Source organism: Ceratotherium simum, chromosome 14, assembly GCF_057802395.1.
Source record: "Ceratotherium simum simum isolate JZ-2026a chromosome 14, ASM5780239v1, whole genome shotgun sequence".
In the NCBI taxonomy this organism is placed as follows: Eukaryota; Metazoa; Chordata; class Mammalia; order Perissodactyla; family Rhinocerotidae; genus Ceratotherium; species Ceratotherium simum.
The window spans coordinates 29820637-29846048 of NC_141913.1; the positions used below are offsets into that span (position 1 = coordinate 29820637).

The window sequence follows — 25412 nt, forward strand, 5'->3', positions numbered from 1 at the left end:
CAAAATAGGGAAAATGAACAGAAAACACATAATAAAATGGTAGTCCTAAATCCAAACAAATCAATAATAATATTAATGTAAATAATCCAGCCACATAAATTTTAAAAACTGAAATTATCAGAATAGATCTTAAAAAAGACCCAGTATATGCTGTCTACACTTAACCACTTTAAATAACATGATATTGGTAGGTTAAAAGTAAAGAGATGGAAATTAATATATCATGCAAACTCTAATCAAAGGAAAATTTGAGTGACCCTATTAACAGAAGACAGACTAGACATCAGAGCAAAGAGAATTACCAGGGATAGAGAGGGATGTTACATAAAGATAAAAGAGTCAGAAGTTTTAGCCATCTAAAATGTGTGTGCACCAAACAATACAGCTTCAAAATGCATGAAGGAAAAACTGATAGAACTGAAAGGAGAAATAGAATAATCCACAATTATATTTTGGGATTTCAACAACCTTCTCTCAATAATTATTAAAACTACTAGACAAAAAAATCAGCAGAGATGTAGAAGTATTAAACAACACTACCAAAAAACGGGATCCAATTGACATTTATAGAACATTCTACCCAATAACAGCATAATAATATACCCTTTCCAAATGCCCATGGAACATTAACCAAAATATTCTATATCCTAGTGTCATAAAATAAACCTCAACAAAATTAAAATAATTGAAATCATATAGTGTGTTCTCTGATTATAATGGAATTAAATTAGACATTGATAATATAAAGATAATTGGAAAATCTCCAAACATGTGAAAACTAAACAACACACTTCAAAATAATCTGTGTTTCAAAAAAAGAAGTCTCAAGGGAAATTAGAAAATATTTTGAATTGATTGAAAATGAAAATACAAAATATCAAAATTTATAGGATGGAGCCAAATAGTGTTTAGAGGAAAATTTATGGCATTAAATGCTTGTATTAGACAAGAAGAAATGTTTCAAATCAACAGTTTAAGCTTCGACCTAAAGAAATAAACAAAAAAAAAGAGCATAATAAAACTAAAAAAGTAGAAGAAAGGAAATAATAATAAACAGAAATCAATGAAATTAAAATAAAAAGAACCAAAAGCCAGTTTTACAAGATCAATAAAATGAATAAATCTTTATCTGCACTAAAAATAAAAAAGAGAAAAGACATAAACCATCAATATGAAAAATTAAAGAGAAGGGCCGCCCCAGTGGCATAGTGATTGAGTTCATGCGCTCTGCTTAGGTGGCCCGGAGTTCGCCGGTTCAGATCCTGGGCGTGGACATATGCACCACTCCTCACGCCATGCTGAGGCAGCATCCTATGTGGAGCAAGTGGAAGGATGTACAACTGTGACATACAACTATATACTGGGGCTTTGGGAGAAAAAAGGGGAAAAAAAGGAGGAATATTGGCAACAGATGTTAGCTCAGGGCCAATCTTCCTCAAAAAAGAAAAAATTAAAGAGCGATATCACTGGAGAATTCATAGACATTAAAATGATAATAATGAAATACTGTAAATAATTCTATGCAAATAAATATGACAACTTAAATCAAGTATATCAGTTCTTTGAAAATCATAAATTACCAAAATTTACTGAAGAAGAAATAGATAGCATGAATAGTCCTATTCTATTAAAGAAATTGAATTTATTATAAAAAGCCTTTGGAAAAAAGAAATCTCTAGACCTCGATAGTTTCACTGGTGAATTCTGCCAAACATTTAAAGGAGAAATAACAGCAAGTCCTCACAATTTCTTTTAATAGAGGAGGGAACACTTCCCAAATCATTTTATGAGACTAGGATTACCCTAATGTCAAGACCAGACACAAACAGTACAAAAACAAAAAAACCTACAGATTAATTTCTCTCATGAACATAGACCCAAAAATCCTTAGTAAAATACTAGTAAATCAAACCCAGCAATATATAAAAAGAATAATACACCATGGCCAAGTGGGATTTATCCTGGGAATGCAAGGCTAGTTTAAATCTAAGAAATCAATAATTGTAAGCTACTATATTACAGAGAAAAGAAGCAAAACCACAGAATCATATTAATTGATGTTCAAAAAGTACTTGACAAAATTCAATCTACATATAAAAACACTCAGAAAATTAGAATTGAAGGGAACTTCACCCACAAAATAGAGATCATCTATAGGAAAACTATAGTTGACAATATTTCAAATGAGAAAAAACTGAATTACTTCTCCCAAAGATCAGAAATAAGGCAAAGTTGTCCACTCTTACCACTCTTATACCTCATATTGAATTTCCTAGTCAGGGCAATATGTCAAGAAAAATGAATCTATAAGACATAAAGACTAGAAAGGAAAAAATGAAGCTGTTTATCCACAAATTATTCTCTCGTCTATACAGGAAATTTCATGAGATCTACTAAAAAGGAATTAGAAAACAATACCATTTACAGTAGCTTCAAAGGAATAAAATGCTTAGGTATAAATGTAAAACAACAGGTGCATGATTTGTATGCAGAAAATTATGAACACCAATTAAAGACATCGAAGAAGCCCTAATTAAATGGAAATACATATCATGTTAATGGATTGGAAGACTTGATGTAGTTAATTCTCTCCAAATCAATCCATAGATCTAATGCAATTCTGCATAAAATCCCAGAAATTTTTTTATACGTATATAGACAAACTGATTCTAAAATGTACATGGAAAGGCAAAAGACCTGGAATAGCCAAACCAATTTTGAGGAAAAAAACAAAGATGAAGTACTCACACTATTTGATTTTTAGAATTATTATAAAATTACAGTAATCAACATAGTATGTTATTGGTAAAGGCATAGTCACTTAAATCAATGGAACAGAATAGAGTCCAGGAACAGATCCCCCAAAATACGGCCAATTTTTTTTTGTGTGTGTGTGAGGAAGATCAGCCCTGAGCTAACATCCATGCTAATCCTCCTCTTTTTGCTGAGAAAGATTGGCTCTGAGCTAATATCTATAGCCAATCCTTCTCCTTTTTTTTTTTCCCCCAAATCCCCAGTAGATAGTTGTGTGTCATAGTTGCACATCCTTCCACCCGCTGTACGTCGGACGCGGCCTCAGCATGGCCGGAGAAGTGGCGCGTCGGCGCACGCCTGGGATCCAAACCCAGGCAGCCAGCAGCAGAGCACGCACCCAACCGCTAAGCCACGGGGCCGGCCTGGCCAATTGATTTTTGACAGAGATGAAAGGCAATTCAATTCACAAAGGATTATCTTCTCAAAAAAAAATGTTGGGTTCATTAGACCTCCATATGTAAACAAACAAATAGACAAACAAGACTACCTTAATTTAAACCTCACATCTTATATGGATCATGGATCTAAATGTAAAACTATAAAACTTACAGGAGAAAATCTTTGTGACCTGGGGTTAGGTAATAAGTTCTCAGATCAGACTCCAAAAACATAGTCTATAAAGGAAAAAGAAATGATAAATTGTACTTTATCAAAATTTTAAAAATTCCCCTCTGTGAGAGACATTGTTAAAAGAATGAAAAGACAAGTTATAGACAGGGAGAAAATATTTGCAAACACCTCTCTGACAAACAACATATATCCAGCACATATACAAAATTATTCCATATACCTGAATTTTGTGTGGTAATATACTGGAGAGAAATACATAAAATTAATAACAAAGACAATGACAAAATGATCAAATCACAATAGTAATGAAACAAACAACCTTGTTAAAAATAGGCAAAATATTTGAAGAGACACTGGCAAAGAAGACATACAGAAGGCAAATAAGCACATGAAAAGATGTGCAGTATCATTAGTCATTAGAGAAATGCAAATTAAAACCATGGTAAGATTGTTACACATCTATTAGGACAGTTATAAACAAACAAAAGCAAAAAAATTGCAATAATACTAGTACCAGCTGGGACGTGAATCAACTAGAACTCTCCCATATTCCTGATGGGATTCATATGTTACAACCATTCTGGAAAACTGGCAGTCTCTCATAAAACTAAACATACATTTATGATATGCCACTGTGATTTCAATCCTAGGTATTTACCCTGGGTAAAACTTAGGTTCATACAAAAACCGGTATGTGAACGCGTAGAGTAGACCTATTCATAGTTGACCCAAACTGGAAATAACAGCCCAAATATACTTCAACAAATGAGTGGATAAACAAACTGGTAAATCTATGCAATGGAATATTACTAATATTAATATTAGTACTAATGCTAATGAAGAGAAACACACTACTGATACATGCAACAGCATTGATGCATCTCAAAGGAATTATGCTGAGTAGAGAAGCCAGTCTCCCAAGGTTACATACTGTATGATTCCATTGATAGGACACTCTGGAAAAGGTAAAACTAGAGCGATGGAGAACAGAGGAGTGGTTGCCATGCTTTAGGGACAGCACGTGGGAGGTTTTCGAGGATGCTGAAACTGTTCTGTATCCTGATTGTGGTGATGATTACCTGAATCTGTATATGTGTGAAAACTCAGAACTGTGCACTATAAAAAAAACAATTTTACTGTATATTAATTCAAAAGTAAAACTTTGGGAAATATCTGAGTCCAGAGGGGAGGGGAAAAAAACATTTTATTTGCTCCCAGCATTTCATTCACACTCCAGGCACATCTGAAATATTTTAAATATTATTTGGTTCGTATGCCATATTGTGTGAGGAGGAGGAGTGTGGGCAACAGTACTCTTAGGATCAAGGCTCAAGTGTTAGGTCAACGCTTGTGTGTCATGATTTCAAGGGCTCTGTGAACAGAGCTTCCAGGTTGCACTCCTCCGGGAGTGCCATTCACATTAAAACCACAGCAATGTTACCCCTTGGAGTGGCCCTGACTATGAATGCCTTGCCATCACAAAACAGTATTCTCTACCTCTACCCTTCATACACAAGTTGCTTGTGATACTTCAAGTTTGATTCATAGTGGAACTTCATTTATTTAGCTTAAGACTCTATGTTTACTTGAAATGCCAATTTTGGGAGAAGTCACACTCGTTCTAAGTTATTCTATTGGTATGCACATCAACTCTTGGCTGTCCTGTTTAGGAGTTTTTATTTTTTTATTTTTTAATGTGAGAGAGAAGACATTATGCACATGGACAGAGTCAAGTGGGATGTTTTGACTATAATAGCATCTTATAAAAATTAGAAGTTTATAGTAGCTTAGAAGTCTAAGCCACCCTTCATTTTCTTATCTGTAAAATAGCGATAATAGCAGTAGTTACCTTATAGGGATGTTGAGGGTTAAATTAGTAGGAAAAAGTGCCTTTTATGCTATAAGCGTTCAACAAATAGAAACTATTTTAGTGGGAAAAAAGAGGCAGAGAAACACTGGAGGGATTCACAATTCTTACTATTATATTTTTCCTAGGGCTGGAGCAGCAAATTTAAACTAATCCAATCGTAAGGAAAACTCTATATTCCATGGCCTCAGGTAATGGTTATCAGACCTACTCCTTGATCTCTTTAGTGGGCTGGTGGCTATTTGCAAAGCTAGCTAAGTTTTATTGGATCCTAAAAAAAATTAAAAAACAAACAAATTGTCTCTTCCTGTCTTTTAATCCTTCAAGTTGTGAAGTTTTATGTAGTCTAACTCTGAAAGGGATTCCCATGGTGTAGTACACACTAGAGCAATTAACTGGTTACTGCTGTTCAGAAAATGTAGTCTTTGGCACAGTAAAAGCCACCTCCTCCCAGCAAGACACAGTCTTGTTTATCATTATTGGTTTGGACTCTTCTGAGAGTCTTTGACACATATGACAGGACTCATATCCAAGACAGTTTGAATTAATTTCTTCCATAAGATTCCATGAGACACTGGCTTTCTAAAAATCAGAATCCCTTACATTCCCTCTGTTTCCTCACTTCTCCTCTCATTTCCTGGAATTAAGTATCCACATTGACCAGAAAACAGCTTCTTTGTTTTATATGGTTATGGATGGTTTACCTACTGAAACATTATTGAGTAGAATAATAGAGTCAAAGTTTTAAAGCTGGGAGTGATGAAGCAAATTATGGTTTTATTCATGGATTGGAAATAACAACCATTACTTAAGTTTATTTTCTAGTAAAGATCACATGTAGTTTCTTCTACCTTTTAGCCAATACACCTTGCTTAACCCACCGAACCTCCTTCTCCCAAATACAAGCTTTTAGCAACAGTATCCAAATCTCTAATCACTTCAGTGTTTCCTCATGCGATTATACACCTGCTTTCTACACCTCCTAATCTTTGAAAAAGGCAAAACCTCTTTTACCCACCCAGATTTAGAGTAGTTTGTCCACCTCTAGTCTTCTGTCAACATCACTCAACTGGCTCACCTTTTCCTCTATATACCTCTCCACTCTTCAGTGAGATGATGAGGTCTTTAAGGCAGGCAGCATGATAGTGTAAGAAGACACTTCTATTGGGACAATATTTATTTTGTGATTGACTCCTTGCTCCGCCACACTCTAAGAATGTAAACTTAGACAAGTTACATAATCTCTTAGACTTTTTAATTACCTATTCATAAAATGAGAGGAAACTACAGATTGTTAAGATGCCTGATAACAGTAGATGTATATAGTCAAGTTTATTTCTTCCTCCTATCTTAGTATCCTCAGAAGCAGGAATTTTATAGAGGTGGCTCAAATCTACCCTTAATATTGGCAGACACCCTGTTTAACATTATGTGTTTGAATGCTTTTAGACCAGAAATGCCTCTCTAGTTTTTTCCCCTGTCCCTACTGTATATGTATAGCTACTATGTAGTTATGTTATCTGCCTACTCTTTGAAGGCACTTGTATTTGCTAGAATCCTTAGATCAAGTGTTTCATATCCACATATAAAGTTCAATACATAAATGTATAATTGGTAAAGAAGAGCCACTTTCTCCAATAATGCATGTTTCCGTTGGCGTATAGGGCCACATTCTTTAACCACTGAAGCAATAGCTATTCCAGGACAGTCACTGATTTCATTTGTCACTTTATTGTCAGAGTCAGAGAAGTGAATTAAATCCAGAGCTGTCATTGTCATTTTTTGAGAATATTCCTTTTCCAAGCCAAGTTTACAGTTTGTTGTTTCACTGGATAGGAAAGCATTTCCTAAGAGAAACTGTGATCTTTGCCTTTCCTCATGACCTTCCCTTTTCCTGAAACATCAAAGTACCTTTTTCACAAATGGAGCTTTCCAAAGGTCACGCTTCCAGGACCAAATCAAGTACAGCAGTCAAGGTATAAAATCACCTTCTTTTGTACATGACACTTGTGCTCAGTCAGAGGAGAAAATGGATTAAAGACCAAAGGAGGGGCCGGCCCCGTGGCTTAGCAGTTAAGTGCGTGTGCTCTGCTACTGGAGGCCCTGGTTTGAATCCTGGAAGCTCACAGACGCACCGCTTGTCCGGCCATATAGCAACTAGTAGGTTGTGCAACTACAACATACAACTGTCTACTGGGGCTTTGGGGAGAAAAAGGGAAAAAAAGGAGGATTGGCAATATATGTTAGCTCAGTGCTGGTCTTCCTCAGCAAAAAGAGGACGATTGGCATGGATGTTAGCTCAGGGCTGATCTTCCTCACAAAAAAAAAAAAAAAAAGACCAAAGGAGTCTGCTGTGTGTTGATAAAGCTGCCAGGAATGGAAAGTTCCTCTCAGCTTTGAGGAATTCTTGATAATATGCCTGTATCCTTAGCAAGACCACCGCTAGTCCATGAGGTACCTCATATGAATTAGAAAAAGTCACCCCTTCTTAGTGGATGCAGGATGGCTTGGCAAGCTAAGATCTGGCTAGATTTTATTCCACATTCATCCTCTAGGCCACTGGTCAGTTGACAGTTAACAACCTGCAGAAATATACATGGAGGCCCTAGTGGTGAAATTATATATTTTTTCATTTTCATATCTTTTTTATGCCTTTTTATATTTTCTCTTTTCCCATTCAAGTCTCTGTGTTCAGTGAAGAAAGGAGAAGGAATTGCTGAAATAAAGGAAAATGAACTCCCAATCCAGCAGCCCTGATCTTAAGGCTTGACAAAGGATCTCCCTGTTTGGAGGCGTCATAGGAGAAAGAGATATAGTGGAGCAAGGTGGGGGGAAGAGGCTGAGTAAAGGTGTGATTGGAGTCCAGGGAGAAGGTCTCTGAACTAACTGGGCAGATGCCTAGGAGGACAAAGAAATACATACCAAAGAAAGAATGGCTGTGACTAGAGCAGAAAGGTGATTTGTAGCCTCTCAAATTCTCCATGACCTTGTTGGCACAGTAACAACAGAGACTCCTGCACCCACAGATGAGATCTAGAAACCACAGAGAGTGGCCATGCAGGCAAGAATAAGGAGCTTCTCAGCAGTGACCTCTGTGGGTCAACATCTAAAAACCAAACTCGGGGGCCGGCCCCGTGGCTTAGCAGTTAAGTGCACGCGCTCTGCTGCTGGCGGCCCGGCTTCGGATCCCGGGCGTGCACTGACGTGCCGCTTCTCCTGCCATGCTGAGGCCGTGTCTCACATGCAGCAGCTAGAGGGATGTGCAGCTATGACATACAGCTATCTACTGGGGCTTTGGGGGAAAAATAAATAAATAAATAAATTATTTAAAAAAATAAATAAATAAATAAAAATAAAAACCAAACTCGGCCTCAACCAAAAAATATACTTCAGTACATGGGAGGTGGATCCCAGAAGACTATGGCTAAAGTCCCTACCAGTCCATCAGGATGGCACCTAAAATCTAAGGAAATGTGAGTTATTTGAAAATAAAGTGATGTTCAGGCACATCTTAGTCTTTGGGTGACAACTGTTACCATCTAGACAATCTCAATTGGAAGATGATTACCAATGTCAATTGAGGGAGAACAGTGCCTGCCGTATTTCCCACTCATATCATAGCAAGGCCCTTCTCAAACTGTAGGCACCTGGCTCCCAGACAGGATGAACTCCACAAAGATAACGTAATGCTTTCCTGCCTTTCCCCCTGCTTTGTAGTGATACAGTTTTGGAACTACTTTTTAAAATCAAAGGGAAGTCTCACAAAATGTAGGCAGTGAGTCCTCAGCCAGCCTGTGGGAGAGATATATTTGGGATCCGGGACATTTCAGATGCCACTGATATGTCACCACTGTTTTATTTTTTCTTTTTTAGTTTTATTTTATTGTGAGATCTACCCTCAACCAATTTTTAAGTGTCCAATAGAGTATCGTTAACTAAAGGCACAGTGTTGCACAGCAGATCTCTAGAACTTCTTTTTGCGTAATTGAGATTTTATGCCAGTTGACTAGAAACTCTCCATTTTTTCTGCCCTCAGGCTGTGGTTACTCTTGGCACCTCCTCTTCTGCTCAGAGGAGGGGTCTGCCTCTAACACAAAAGGTAAACCCTATTTCAGTTGTCCTCAGTCCTGTCCTCTGTCACCATGCTCTGGCACAGGAATATTTTCCCGATAGAAAAAGTCTAAAATATCTTGACATGACTGCTTGTCACAACACTGGCATTGCAGGACTTGGAATTCTGGGAGAGCAAACTACAACATATGTACATATCAAAACTTCTTTTGCAGGGAGAGAAAAGATTTTGTCACCTCTCAAAGTGACAGCCATCTCAGGAAACCCCACTGACCTAGTCATGACAGACCATGGCCTGGAGGCCAGAGAGAATTCATTAAGTAGTGTATTCTTTGCACAAAGCTTGAGGTACTCTCTGGGTGACAATCATAACTACGGGGCTAAGTACTTACCTGGAAAACACATGAAAACAAGGTGAAAATCTTTACCTCTCTCTTTGACTTCTCCCTTCTACCCCTCCACATTCCCTAGCAGGATGGAAAAAAAAAAAAAGATAGGAAAAAAAAATATGCAGAATGTCACTATCTCAGTCTGTATGTTACCAAGCTAGTTTGAAGAACTGCATACACTTACAGCATGAAAACATATCGTCTGGACCAAAGGAATTTAATTCCACCCAAACTTGAGTAAGGGCCCTGTCTGATGAGATTTCAGCCTCTGTCAAAAGAGGAAGTGACAGCTGGGGGAAGTGACTAGGTATTCAGCTGAATCACCACATTTTTATAAGAATGAATGTGGCTTAGTGAGTTGCAGAACACCAGAACCTTGTCTTGAAGATCCCAGGAATAAATATGCAACAAAAATTGTGCAAACAGGTAGAGAAAGAAAGGAAGAGCCCCTCCTCCCCGCACCCCTGCCTGGGTGCGGGGCAATTCTGTTGCCATGCAGGACAGTTTGCAGGCTAAGCTACTGTTGCCTACACCAAGAGGGAAGCAAGGCCAAGCTTCTGAGGACAACAACAAATTTTACTAAGTCTGTGAAACCTATCATTGTTCATAATGTCATACCATGGAAAATTGGAAAGGCAGAACAAATGCAGACTTTCCTGCTAAAATGGCTACTGCCCCCGAAAAGCAATTGCGTAGCTCAGGGTGTCTTGTTTCAAAAAAATATAAATATTTACAGAAAAACATAGACCCCCTTGGAAGATACCCAGCCATTCTCAATATTTGCAGGCAAACTGAATAAATGTTTTTTGATTAATTTAGCACTCTCTCTTCCCTCTTTTTTCATCTCTCTTTCTCTCTCTCTCAGTTCTTTTTAAAGTCATATCTTATGATTTGATGGAAAATGTGAAATTTGTGTTCTTCAGAAGCAGTATATGCAGCACTTTCATTCTGAAGATAGTAGAGGGGAGGGATGGAGAAACAAATGTTTTGTTGTCATGGACGTCTATGCTTTTGAGTAGGACATTCTAGAGTCATAATGCCAAGCTTAATATATATTTTTTCCCACTTGACTCCAAGTCCACTGCTATTTCCAGTACACTATGTAGCAAAAATGTATTTCCTTTATGGTCTAAAAGTTGCAAATACCATAAAGTTCTGTGTCAGAGGAAATGTGTGAAAAAGATAAGGGCCTTTTGAGATCAAATCCTTGTATCGTGCTCCACTATAAACAGATTTTGTTTGTTAAAGTGTTGATTCCTGGCCCATACCACCAGAAGCCTGTCTCTCTGGAGGATACGGAGTCAAATATAGACACCACCAACTGGAAAATATTTGGTAAAAAGTTACATATTCTTGGAAGTCTGGTGAAGTATTTTTCATTTGTGCAAACTTCTGACTTGACTCTATGGGAGTCATACGTGAATTTGGAAGAAAATTTTTAAAAGTGTAGACAGGTGAAGGTGGGAGACAGAACTATTACAGCATGTAATGCTTTACTGAGTTGAGAAACATGGAAAAAATATCTTCCAGAGAAGGATACCACCTTTCTAAGGAAAAGAAAGACATTAGTCTTGGTATTTAGATCATAAATAATTTCTCTCTAGTTACTTATTTACTCCTTAGTTTCTTGATAATTTTGATGAAGACAGTCATTCAATATCTGTCCTGTAATTATAGACTTCAGATGATAAATAAGTACATTTTATTTTTCCCTTTCATCCTTGTTTTTCTTAAAATTATGTATTTTCTATTAAAAATAAACCTAATTTTGTTCCTGAATATAGTGATATTTATAATAGCATACTTAAAAAAAAAGGTAGTAGATTTTTGTAGTGAAAAACTGAGGACTCAAAAATCCTAAAATATTTAGAGAAAGAGCTCACACAGCCACAGCATCTGGCTTGTGGACTGCATAATCCCTAGCAGCACTAGTCACTCTGGTCACAGTGGGAGTGGAGTCCCCGTGGAGTTTGGCAAAGTGGTGACCCTAATCATCCTTAAATATGGGTCAGCAAATTATTGTAGGTACCATGACCATGGCTCTGAGTTCCTTGAGTAGCACAGGGGCAGTAAGGATGGAGGGCTATCCAACGACCTGCTGTTTCTTTCTGTGCATTGGTTTCTGCTTCAGGGCTAGTACCCCAAACTACCCAGAGGGAGTAAAGGAGCCCCTCTACCTGCTAGTTATGCCTCTAGGTCTCCTGGGCCTCTTAAGTGGAAACTCTCAGAGAGAAGAAAACCCTACTCAGCAAAAGAGACTTGGTGAGTGGCTCAAGCCACTTAGCTTTCCCAAGACACTTTTGGTTTCCCAGGGATGGTACGTGCCCAGACTCTGTCTCTCATGGGGGATGGATACAAGAACATTCAGCATGGGGGTTCTGCATGTCTGCCAAGTTCTGATTTAGAGAAAGAGGTTGCTACTTATAGAAGTTTCAAATTATTTAAATCAAAGTCATTAACTTCTGGCTTATTCAGACTTAGTCTTATTTGAGGGTTGTATTCTCACTGTGGCTAAGATGTTTTGGTTTCAAGGGAATGCTGAGAACATGGATGGCACTGACTGACTGGTCACCTCCAGTCAAGCTGGTTAAACTCTTCCAGAATTAGCCACCTAGACATAACATGAGCATAGGCTCTTTCCGTGTCTTAAATTTTATGGCTTAGGAAAGAGAAATACCCTTTAGACCTTTATCTCACAGCATTCAGTACGTCAAAGTCAGTGAGGAGACAATAACCCATACTTTCTATAATGGTACAGAAACAAGTTTATGCATAACTTTCTTATCATCGTGTATGAAAAATAAACAAACATAAGTACAATCCATTAATTGGATTGTTTTGAAAAATGGAAAAATTTAATGTGGTAGAATCATGGGATAGCTGGTAGTTTTAAATTTTCTCTATTTTATATTTTTGTAATCTTTTTATAACTATTTTTAAGAATTAAAAAAGTAACCATATGAAAGAAATAAGGAGTAACCAAGAGCTCAGATATCTATTAAACAGCTTTGAAAAGGCAATTCTTTTATGGGGTAGCTATAAATGATTACGTCACAGTGTTAGTTTTCGTGATACATATACATGCTCTTTAGATGTGACTTGGAAAGTGTGGACCCAAGAGATTAGTTGCTTCCGAGGAGCCTCTGGAGATATTACAGTGATTGTTTTGCTAACTATATTTTTTCAGGACGTTGAGCCTTTCTATTGTCAATATAACCCAGAGAATCAAAAGGTAACCACCTATGCTTTTGTATAAAATTATAAGAAATTCAGTGAATTACATTCTGTGTGTCACTCAGGATGACATTTTTAAATTTCAAAATTTGGTGTTGAAAATCTTGCTATGATGTGTGAGTTTACCTCCATGCGACAATATAGACAGTCTTGTAAATATCATTGATTTTTTTTTTTTCCTTTTCTTTCTCTCCTTCCTTCCTTCCTTTCTCCCTTCCTCCCTTTTTTCTTTCTTTCTTATTTTGCTAATATAAGACTTTGTAGGGCCTCCGTGCATAACTCTGAATCTGATGTTATAAGAAGATGAGAAAAAAAGTAAAAGGTGGCTCAGTGGGGCCTTATCCCAAGATGGAGCCTAGAGATTATTCTTCTTATGTCTAAGTTGAGCAATCACCACATCCTACTTTGCCTCCTCATCTCTGGTCTTTATTTTTTCTCTTCTTTAAGCATCAAAACTCAAATCCAAAATAAAAATAAATCTATCAATTAATGGTTTTGAAAGTTTCAAATGGTTGAGGTTTTATTACAAGATGCACATTTGTTAGCCAGAGTTTTTCCTTTTTGAAAACATGATTTTAAGCAGAGAATAAATCAACATATAGGGTAAGTTCTGCAGGCCTGGCCTGTCTGCCCCTGATAGTTGGGAGGTGGCACCTGGGGGGAGGGAAAAAGAAGGGGTCTCTACCTCAGATCAGCACAGCGCTGCCTGAAGCACAGTTGGAGTAACTTGACATTGTGGGTTGATTTGAGGCACCCTCAGAAGACATCCTCACTTTCAAAGCCCTTCTGTCGATAAGTTTCCACAATTAGAAACATATTCCTTTATCTTAGAATTTGCATCCTTTTAGTTACAAATGTGCCCAGAAAGAAATACAGTTTAAGCCATAAATAGTCCACATTCAAATATTAACTACTGTCCTAAGATTTTTTTCGTGACAGCAGATTTTTAAAGGTTGGGAAGGAAATATGAAGATACGTTTGCTAAGTCTGAAAGGGAGAAGGAGGATTATTGGTAAGGAGAAAGATATTTATCTCATATATGCATTTATAAAAATTTATAGCATGGGTAGCCCTCAGCATAATCAGAAAAAGGAGTGAAACATGTTCAACACCCTTCTGCTGCTTTTAGCGCCTTTCTCCTACCATGAAATTCCACACAAACAAGGCCCCAGAGCAATCACACAGTCCCCTGATGTTCTACTCTTTCCCCTCAACCAGCCTGGTCTGGCCACCATCACAGGTCCCACATTCAGCCTTCCACTCTCATGTTCAATAGCGACTGATGGGCTAAATGGATCTAATAAAAAAATTCTCACCAAATAGAAAACAAAACAAAACAAATTTTTTTTCCCAAGTATATTTCAATTTGTCTTAACACATGAGATCATCTCTCCAGTGATAGGATGGAGCTGTGCTATTTTTAGGCAGGGAGAGCCTCCTTGTCATCTAACAAAGCACCCCCCATTCTTAGGTGGTGATTTCTTTCAACTCTACTCAAAGTCCGTTGGTGCCGATACAACCTGAACAATAAAAGAGGGCAACGCGTGATGTCACTGGAAGTGGTGGCTTGAGTATAAGTAAAGGGTGTTTGCTTTCTCGGATTTATCAATGATTTACTCAGCTCAGGCTGGGTCCAGGTACATCCCTCAAACTTTGCCTGTTAAAAGTTTGATCTAATTTTATTAAAAGTCTTCCAGTTTTAAAAGTTTGTAAATGTTCAATTAAAAAAGCCCGCTGTGAATTTAGGATCTTCTTGCATGTGTTTTTTTCATTTTCATTAATAGTGGCCTTGAGCATATCAACCAGCTCCTCGGTCAGCAAATTCTGTAGGGGGCTTTAGAAATCTATTTTCCCCACTGCAGTTTCCTTTAAAGCTAAAAATGCCTCTGCTTATTACCATTCCGGGCCCTTCTCATATTCTCTCATCTAGGACCAAATGCAGTATGTATTCTCATGGAAGCTTCTGTTTTTTATGGATATAAGAGCAATGGTTCATAAGGGGTTACTCTATAGCAACAAGATCTGGACCCTGGTCCACTGCAAGGAGTCAGTATCTTGGAAATGATTTCTGTCATTTGCATGTGCTTCTATTGCTGTCTAGCTTCTACCACCCTCTCTCTTGAACCCAACACTCCAGCTAAAGAGGTGATCCAGTGGGATGGCTTAGATCCCATGCAATATAGAAAGGCCACTTCAATAGTCACTGGCCTCTTTATGGCGGCCAACATATAAGTGTCTGGCTGGAGCCCTGTCTCTGATTGCAGCCAGGGCACTTGGGTCATTTAATAAAAGGCGTAGGAACTTGATAGAAGGCAACATCTCTAGACTTTTTCCTTAAAATGGGCTTGCAGGAATGACAATATGAGATTCTCACCATCACATTGTTTTTCCTCTGTTATTATAGTGTTTATTTAAATTGTTGAATTACTTGCCTTACCTCCCCTACTAGTCAGTAATCCCCTTGGGTAATATTGCAATATTCCAGTGCCTAGTACAGTACCTTTCAGACAGAACAGGCTTGATAAACACTGAGGGAACTAAATTTAAGAAATCGAGAGAGCCACTCATTTGGGTTTCTAATACAAAATGGCCTTGGCTATTCTGTTTTAAAATATTTAGCAGTTCAGTTAAAAACGCCCCTGTGAATCTTTTATGACATCATTTATCTTTCTATTTCTTTTCAGCTTTAAATTGTCCTGCCAGATTTATTTGCTGTGGTATTAGGTTTCCATGTCTACTCAGTTCTAGTCCAGCTCTTCTAATGCAATTCAGTCTTTTTTACTGCAAGACTCAGACTCGAATATTAAATCAACATTTGCCATTAAGACTCCACGTTTGTCTATGAGATGATGATTAGATTCATGTTTTGGAAAGGAATCTGTATAAATACATCTTCTCTAATAATTTCCAAAGATAATCCACCCCACTTCACATTTCTTAAAAATGTGGACTGCAGGAACTCTGCGATTTGCTTTCCTCTGGGCTACCATAGCATCTACTGTCATTTCATCACCTCCTCGTTGTGATTTTCTGAGGTTTGCTGCCAAATAAATTGTTTCAGAGAGATGCTGCATGGTTTGCCACTTTTATTAAAAGTAGAATCTGATCAACAACACTCCAATTACCAAGGTAAGGAGAGGAAAGATAATCAGACTTCGAATTAAATCGCATCTGGACAGATCCATAGTTTAGGGCACTAATAATATATTGCATATGTATTTGTGCAGAGCATGCCAGAAGTGAATTCCACATCATTAACAAAGTTCTCTATCGATCGCTCACAATCTGGCAGCTGTAACCAGCAAGGTGCAGAATCAAGTCTTCCTTGCTACTAAATATGTATCATCGTGGCCCATGCAAGTGCCTTCTCTGCCTACGGGATCTGCCAGCCTCACAGCTGCTTGGAGAGCAGAACGGGGGTTTGCATTAAGGCTCTGAAAGTCATTTCTCTCCCAGACAGGGATCTTGCATTTTAAACACCACTGCACAAAGAGCTTGGAACTCCTTCCCAGAGTCAGTTCTCCTGGCTCACTACATGGAACAGAGAAATATGTCACCACTGAAAACAGCCACAACCAGTTCTCAGGAGGTAACGGGCTGAATGAGGCATGTGTGGTTGTCACTGGCTCTTTTCGCTAATGGCAAGGGGAAAATCAGGGATTCTCAGCTAGTGACCACATAGGGTCAGAGGGAGTAGGAGCTTAGTACGGCCCAAATTGGTGAGCTCCTTCATTTTTTAAAGTACTCTCAAAATTTCTCATACCATTTTTGAAAATAAAATGTATTACAGCAATTCTTCATCTAATACTGGCTTTGATCCTTGCAACAACCAACAAGAGACAGTGTTGTGTATGGGTTCAGACCCTGGGCACCAGAGCCACACTCTCTCACTGAATTCCAGCTCAGCTGTTTACCAGCTCTGTGATCTGGGGCACATTATTTAACCTCTCATGCTTCAGTTTTCTTATCTGTAAAATGAGAAAACAATAGTGCCCACCACCTAGGGTTGTTGTGAGAAATAAATACATCTATACATGTAAAGCACTCAGGGACATGCCTCGCACAGAATAAGCCTCAATGGTAGAAGTTATTAGAATTCAGGAGAGCTAGGGTTCCTTTCATCTGATCTAAGTTGTGATTGAGGTTGGACTCATTTTTCCATGATCTCACAGCTAAGTGGGAGAGACGGAATAGGCATTGACATCTGCAGACCAAAAGTTATCCCATATTCCTCTGAAGTGTTGGACGGTGAGCACTCACTGCAGCTGATGCAAAATCTTTAATAGCTCTTTTTGGGGAGTTGAGAGGACTTGAGGTTTATTAACAAACACGTATTTCAATCTTTGTTAGACTATCTAATCTGAAACGCTTTTTTGATAATCAAAATTATTATCAAAGACTTATTGAGTACCTGCTATGTGAAAAGCTTTGATAAAGACTCTGAAATGAGAAACTGAAGTATTACAGCATGGTTCCTGTCCACCTATCAACCGTTCTGTGTCTGAACAGATGGCTCTGACAACACGCGCTGGAGAGTGCGAAGGTCCGTTGGGGATGGGGAGGGCCTGCGTGAAACCCATGTCTTTTCCTGGATGAAGTGGAAGTAAAAATCCTGCACTTAAACTAACAGAGGACTGGACACTGTGAGGCCGGCACAGTGCTGAAGACTACTGACTTTGATCCATTATGGAAATGAGAATGGGTGGTCACAGAGCATCTATAGGGCTTCTTTTGGGTCAGAAACTGTTCTAGCAAAAAAAAAAAATTCAAACTACTTCTGATATATATCCATCGTATGGTCAAAATTGACAAATATTGCTGGAGCATCATGGAATATGCAAACAGTATAAGACTCAATTCCCTATACTTGACAAACTTGTGGCTAATTAGAGAACTATATGACTTATGGGTTGAAAGGCTCCAAGTACAACACAGAAAAATGCACCTAAAAACAACATCAATTAAAAAAAAACAGTATATGTTAGCTAAGAAATAAGAGAGACACACACATCCCAAATGAACAGAAATTCTCCCCCATGTCAGACTTGCTTTTTCACACAGGAGGAGAACACTAGGATAAAGGAAATCTTTTTTCAGGATGCAAGAGTTCCCTTAAGTGAAAACACAAAAAAGCCAGGTAAAGCTTAAGAATTCCCTCTGCTTCTCAATAGCCTCTTCTCTGCCCCATTTTCTGCGGTGACAGGTCACTGCTTGTCACTTTAAGCCCCAGCCCTCCACCATTAATTACCCCTCTAGGTTTTTATTTACTTTTCATCTTAGAGAGAAAGGAGTTGGAAATAAGAGATTTCTTGTTCAGCCGATCCTTTCTTGTAGCACATTCTAGAGACTTCCAACCTTGAACCACCTGCTGAGAGACAGAAGAAAGGGGAGGAGGGTAGGAAGGAAAATAAAGGGGAGGAGAAAAGTGGTTAAAAACTTAATTTAATATACTACACTAAAGATGCTGAAAAATGCATTTAGTTCAGAACCTCCACCACTGAGTACTGTGAAGTAGCTGTTAGCTCTAATAGGGTTTCTGCTTCATCAGCTACAATAATTATTTTCTTTAATTTGCCTTGGACATTCTGTATAATGATCTCCATGTTTGGGGGGCTCTTTTTGTAAGCGAAAACAAAAAGCAAGTGTGTGATTTGTTTCACCTCCTACGTTTGGCTTGCCTGCCTTTTCCAGGGCCTAAAATGTGTCTTCAACCTCTCTGTGTCATCAGCATGAATTTCTTGATGTTAAGACCATCCATCTCCACGCCCCCATCCCCATCCCCACTCGCAATCTAATTGGCAATTTGCCACCTCTCTCCTTTTCTTTAAAACGAGATCAGCTTCCCTGCAACTCGCAAGAATATTCTGTCCTCTGCAAGAAACCCTAGAGAGGCTGATCTTGAAAATGTGCAAATCTATTATTTAAAAAACGATATTGAGATCAAACTGCGATGTGTGTTTATATCTTTTGATCTCTATTTTTGTCCTTTATTAACTTTCCCCTCACCCCGTTTCTTTAAGTGTTAGCTACAGATTTTCAATCACATCCACCAGCAAAGCCAACCCGCAGGGAAGCTCTCAGCAGTGCCCTTCCAGAACCAGCCCAGCAGACGAAAGGCAGATGGAAAATTCCAGGGGTTCCGATCTGAACATTTAAATGATCATTTAGCGTAACACAAATCTGCGAGATATGTGTTTTTAGTTTCCTTTGCAGAGCAATAGAATTGAGACAATGCAAAGGACCCTGGTGAGGAAGGTGCACAGAAAATGCTTTGGAGGAACTACAGTCAGCAGAGGATGAATTTGGGGAGACCCTGAGAGGGACTCAGGACAGGACAAGTGCTATTTATAACAATCCCTCTTAGTATCTGACACTCTGTCTTTGCAAATTGCACTTACAGCCACTATTTTGTTTCGTTTTTTAATCCTCACCCGAGTACGGGAGCGTTAGTAAGACCACATGGTTTTGCATTCATTTTACAGATCCTAAGCCATTTAGGGCCGTAGAACAAATTGGTGGCAATGCTAGACCCAGATCTGTCACCTCCCGGGAGTGCTCTTTCTGCATTGTTTCACATTCTGAAATATGCTAACATATTACCTATCAAATAAGACTATGCTTAGGAATAGGTTCATTACTTCAATATTTAGATGCTAGTCAAAGATAAAATTTCAAAAATATTTTAAGATAGCTGTCAGTAATCTCTATGCTAGACAACAAATGATTTCATATACTATAATATATGATTTATGTGATTTAAAATTCTTCAAGGTGTACTTTCCATAACCTAAGATAAAGGAAAAAGAGGAAATAAGATACACCAAAAGCTATTTAGCTGTTTGTTGGCTAACTAGCAAGTCCAGTCCTAAGTGACTGGTCTCTGCCATACTAACCAACCAATAATAAGTTGAAACAGCTTTTCCTCGAGCAAGCACTTCCTGCTGGGGGTGAGAACAGCTTTACACATACAGAATACCAGAAGGACATTTAAAACGGAGGAGATGTTACACGTTAAAATCTACCTCCATTTTCACAATAAAAACACTGTGGCTTCCAAAATAAAGCCAGATCCTGCTAATGAGGAATGGTGAGAATTTGAATCAGGTGTCAATTATAGAATATTTGAAGAAGTGCTTGTAAATAGCTTGTTCTCTCATTATGTGGACTGTGTACCTTCTCCTTGCTGCATACATTTCTTTATTTTTCATTATTTCAGTGGCTGAATTTTGGCTCCTATATTCTGAGAGAGACTCCTCAAAGAGAAGCCATAGAAATATGGAGGTATTAATAAGCAAAAAGTATTTGTTTAAAGAAAGGGACAAGTCCTACCTCCTTATCCCTTCTCCTATATCAAATCTTCCTATCCTTCAGTCTAGCTATTTCCTTTAGACGTTTTAAGGCTACTTTTACTATCATAACGTTCTCTGAATTACACTCTATAATTACACTTGGCAATGCATCTCAGAAATAGCAAATGAGTAACATATAGTGAGCATGTGTCTGTGGCAGGCATGGGGCATAATACTTTGCATGGAGCAAAGTGTGATCTCATTGAATATACACATGAGGTGGGTGCTGTTCTTCCTGTTTTATGATGGTGACAGTACCCACCTTCCCTCTTGACTTCCCCTCATTCATGTCCAAGAAAGAACACATAGTATCACTCTCTGAAATTATTTTTGCCCATCTTCTCTATTTTAATAAATGACATCATCACCAAAAATCTAAGTTTTTCCTTGATCTCTCTCTTTCCCTCATCCCCCATATCCCATCCATCAGCAGTCCTATTGACTTTATCTCCAAAATGTATCCTAAATGCTTTCACTTCCCTCCAGCTACTTGTGCACCATCCTGGTTCAATCCACCATCATTGTTTGTCTAGACTTGTGCGGTAGTCTTCTTACTGATATGCCAGCTCCATTTCTGTCTCATTATAATTGAAAAGAGTGATCTTTTAAAATATAAATCAAATTTAATGTCCTCACTATAAACCCTATAATGACTTCCTATCACATTTAGAATAAAATGCAAACCCCGTAGCCTGGCCTTAATGATCTGGCCCAGGCTAATCTTAAGACTTAATCATTCTCTACCTCGCTCTTTCTTTCCCAAGAACGGTGTTTCTTAAAGCCTCCAATTTCATTCCTGCCTTAGCATCTTAGCACTTGTTGTTTCCTCTACCTGGAATGTTCTTCAGCATTTTCTGTGGTAAGTTTTATCGTTCAAATCTCAGCTTTACATGTAACTTAAAAGGCTCTCCCTGATCACCAAATGTAAAGTTGTCACCTAGGCATTCATAACCCTGATCACTGATATTTTCCTTTTTCACTTCCTGATTTGCTTGTGTATGCTCCGTCTCATCATAAGAGCAGAGACTGTGTTTATCTTATTCATCATCACAACTGGCTACCTAGTTTCTGGGGCGTAGAAAAATAAAAATATGAGCCCGTTGTTAATAAATTATTAAGAATTTCAAGATGACGGCAGCAGGACATTAAGCCAAGTGCAGGGTCCTTCTCAGCTCAGGGCCCTGTGTGAATGCATGGGTCCCAGGCCCGTGAAGTCTGTTCTTTTTTTTTTTGTGAGGAAGATCAGCCCTGAGCTAACATCCATGCCAATCCTCCTCTTTTTGCTGAGGAAGACCGGCTCTGAGCTAACATCTATTGCCAATGCTCCTCCTTTTTTTTGCCCCCAAAGCCCCAGTAGATAGTTGTATGTCATAGCTGCACATCCTTCTAGTTGCTGTATGTGGGATGTGGCCTCAGCATGGCTGGAGAAGCGGTGCGTCGGTGCACGGCCGGGATCCGAACCCAGGCCGCCAGTAGCGGAGTGTGCACACTTAACTGCTAAGCCACGGGGCCGGCCCTGAAGTCTGTTCTTAATGCACTCCTGGCACATAGTAGCTCCCTGAATTAATTTTTTGAAATCTTTTGAATAAATAAATTAATGAAGGGAATTCAGGAAACTGAGCTGGATATAACAAACCTGTTAAACACAGAGAATAAAATGCAGAGTTGGAATGGAAACTCAAGCAATCTGATCTAGCATTTCTTCTCAGCCATTTTGCCACACTGCATCCCAAGGCAAATTAAATCCAGTCTCTGGGACAAAAAAAAAATCCATCTCCTGCCTTCAGTGACATTTAATATCATACAGAAATGAAGAATGGCACCAAACAGCTACAATTCAAAGAAGTGTGTGCTAAGTAGTCTAAGAGAGGTATGAAAAAAGTTATAGAAGTAGAAATGTGAGTAAGGCAAGTGGTTAGAAGTTGTAGTTGAGGTGGGCTTTGAAGGCTGATAGGAGTTTAGTACATGAGCAGTGAAGAAAGTTCATTGCAGAAGAAGCAAACAGAACACTTGGACAGCGGTGAGAAGTTCAGTGTGAATGAGGAAAGGCTATGTGAAGGGGAGTAAGAGGGAATAAAACAGACACATCTGACATTCATGGTGGATACTTAACGTTTAGGGCCTACGCTTTTTTCCGTAGGAAATGAGAGTGACTGTTGTGCCATTTTGAAAGCAGAACTTGAGGAAGACAAATCAGGCTCTAGTGGACTGAGTGCACAAGGGGAGAAACCACAGGCCACTTGCTCAAACCTAACTAGGGTGCTAGCAGTGAAGGTTCCAAGGAAGAAAAAGATAATGGGAATCACAGAGAAAATAAAAACCTAAATGATTAATTGGGGGAGGGTGAAGGATTCCAGGTGATGATTCCAGGTAATGATTCTAAAGTCTTAAATCTCTAGCATACCTGTACACTTTACAGGCATTATTTCTGATCCTTATAACGTTATCTGGGAGAAATAGTCTCTTATTTTTCCACAAAACATAACAAAAACAAGGCAAGGCTCAGAGAAATGAATTAGCTTACTGGAGTCCACACAGTAAGTGCAAGATGTGGGATATGAACTCACGTCAGTGTGACTCTACAGTATCCTGTCTGGGTAAATGGAGAAACCAAGGATGGAAGCAAGGAATTCAGTACTTGGAGCTGGTGGGAAAAAGTGGGCATTTTATTTATTGCCTTCTAGAGGTCATATTTGTTTCTTAGGTGTATAGAAAGTTCCTTTTATTTTGTTTTTTGATCTAGAACGTGTCTTTATTTTTCTTTGTGCTTTTACAGTAAATAGCACAGGACTAGTCACTTAATAAACATTCTATAAATCCTTTATAAGTATTATGCAATGTTACAACACATAGTTGGGAGTGAAAAGTATGTGGATTTCAACAGAATTAGATCTAATTAATTTGGTAAAATAAAAACCAATGTTGACTAAGAAATGGGAAAAAATGTCATTTTAGTAGATTTATGATTAAAAATAAAGAATTCTTCTCCCCAACCTATTATTTAGTCCCCAGGGGGTACAGAGGAATGATGAAGAAATATTCAAATAAACACGAGCAACGTTGACTGCAGTAACACTCTTCTCAGTTGAACATTATACTCAGCTACCTGCCATGAACACACGATGATCTTTGGAATGGGTTTTTAACAATATTGCTCATTAAACCAGTACATCAATTCACTTCCTCCCCCATGTCTCATCAGAGACAGTTTCAATTTATTCAAAAGTTACTTGCTCTGGAATAAGCCATCATCCTATCAGAATCTGAAGTACATCTTCCCTTGGGGACCTTATGACCATTTTATTTAATTTACTTTAGGAAAAAAACTGAATCAAATCTTGTTTTACTCCCCTGAGGGAAAACATGCTTCACGAATGAAGAATTTCCAGCCAAAGAAGCTCTAAGTCCTACATCCTGTCAAGAACTTCATTTATATGCATCCTCTTTTCATTCTATTGACACGACACTGAGTTTATATTTATCCTCCACCGAACACTTCTCATTAAATATCAACAGTGCAGAGGGAGAGGGGAGAGCCATTTTCTGTTCTGAGTCCTAATGAGGCTACCTTGGAAACTGAGAAGGAAAGAAGTCCACCACAGTGAGTTCAAGCCCTGGTGATACCTATCAGTGCTGGGGGTAGGATCAATGTCAACAAAACTGTTTTGAATACCTTCCATATATAGGGCTATGGGCCGGGTGCTGGGGAAGGGGAGAGGGTCATACAGAGAAACATGCTGGCATTCAGGATGACCACTGTCTATTTGGATAGGTGACATAGCCATTAGAAAAGGTAATTATTCCAAAAAAGAGAAATGAACATTTCATATGCAAAGAAATAACATTTGAATTATTTGTATATTCAGACTACAAAGCTGATTCCACAGAGTGTCATCAAAATGACACACTGTGAGGAAACAGTGCAGAAGGAGTGTAAAATTGTAAAACACCTGTAGAAGGCAATTGAGCAATACCTGTCATAAAATGCATTTACTCTTTGGCTCAGAAATTCTTTCTCAAGATATTTATCCTACAGATATACAGACAAACACACAAGAGCTATGTATAAACAAGAAGATTCCATGAATTGTCTTTTATATTTAAAAAGATCAGAAACAACCTATATGCTCATCAATTGGGGACTGCTTAAATATATTATGGCATATTATCTTATGGACTTTTGCAGCTATTAAAAAGAATGGGGCAGCTTTTTATGTATGGATATGAAAAGATCTTCAATATACATTGGTTAGTAAATAAAAAAGCAAAGTTCAAAACAGAGAGGGTAGTGTGATATATAGTGTTTCCACACAAAATATATCACAGATATCATATATAAATATGGGAGTAGTGAACTAACTGTATATATAATGACAGGTATAATAACTATATATAATATGTATATACAACATTTCTCTCTCACACACGCAAACATACACATGCGCACATCACGTAAATGCTTAAGATACTTAATATAAGACATTTGGAAATCATGTTTGCCTCTGGGGAACAAGGACCGGTGGTCAGGGGTGAAAGAGAAACTTAATTTTAACTTTTGCATATTTATAATTTTGTCTTGAGTACATATATATTGCCTATTTAAAAATTAATTTAATACAGTGAATTAGTACTATAAAATAGAATATGACGAAGCTGATTGGTTGAGTATAACAGATTCTCTGCTGTTGGAGCTCAGCAAAGGGAAGGTGCACCCCAAGTTGAGGTACTGAGAACTCAGCGGGGGAAAGGGCCTGCTCTCAGGATTGAAGATGGAATGGTGATTGAGTGTGCTGTGAAAGTAACTGTGTTTACCCCCATCTCCAGAAAAAGAGTGAGCTTCCAGTTCCTACTAAGTCCACTTCCTAGACTGGTGGTCCCTGCTCCAAGGTTACACTGGAGGACCTGTAGGAGGATAGGAGAAAGGGCATCCACATTAGACCATGCAATCCTCCATGTTCAGAACCTTCTCTCATCCCATGTTACTTAGTCGCATCCTTCCTGTAGAGATCAGGGTGAGTTAGGACCCAAACTCAGCAGTTCACCTGGCTCTGGGACACTTCTGTCTCTTGAGTTACGTGGAGAAGAAGCTTCCATCAGAAAAGATGGAGATTTTAATGG

General features: G+C 38.4%; 1 protein-coding gene across 9 annotated transcripts in view; it reads left to right on the forward strand.

Annotated features, from left to right (window-relative positions):
- Window positions 1-25412, forward strand: part of LOC147915291 (uncharacterized) — a 249875-nt gene that overhangs the window by 31416 nt on the left and 193047 nt on the right. Inside the window, exon 2 of one of the 9 annotated variants that reach the window (XR_015554307.1) lies at window positions 5380-7473. The exons of the other annotated variants lie outside the window; for them this stretch is intronic. The gene's annotated coding sequence lies outside the window, so the exon portion shown is untranslated. Of the gene's footprint in view, window positions 1-5379; window positions 7474-25412 lie in introns of those variants that run through there. 9 annotated transcript variants of the gene reach the window in all.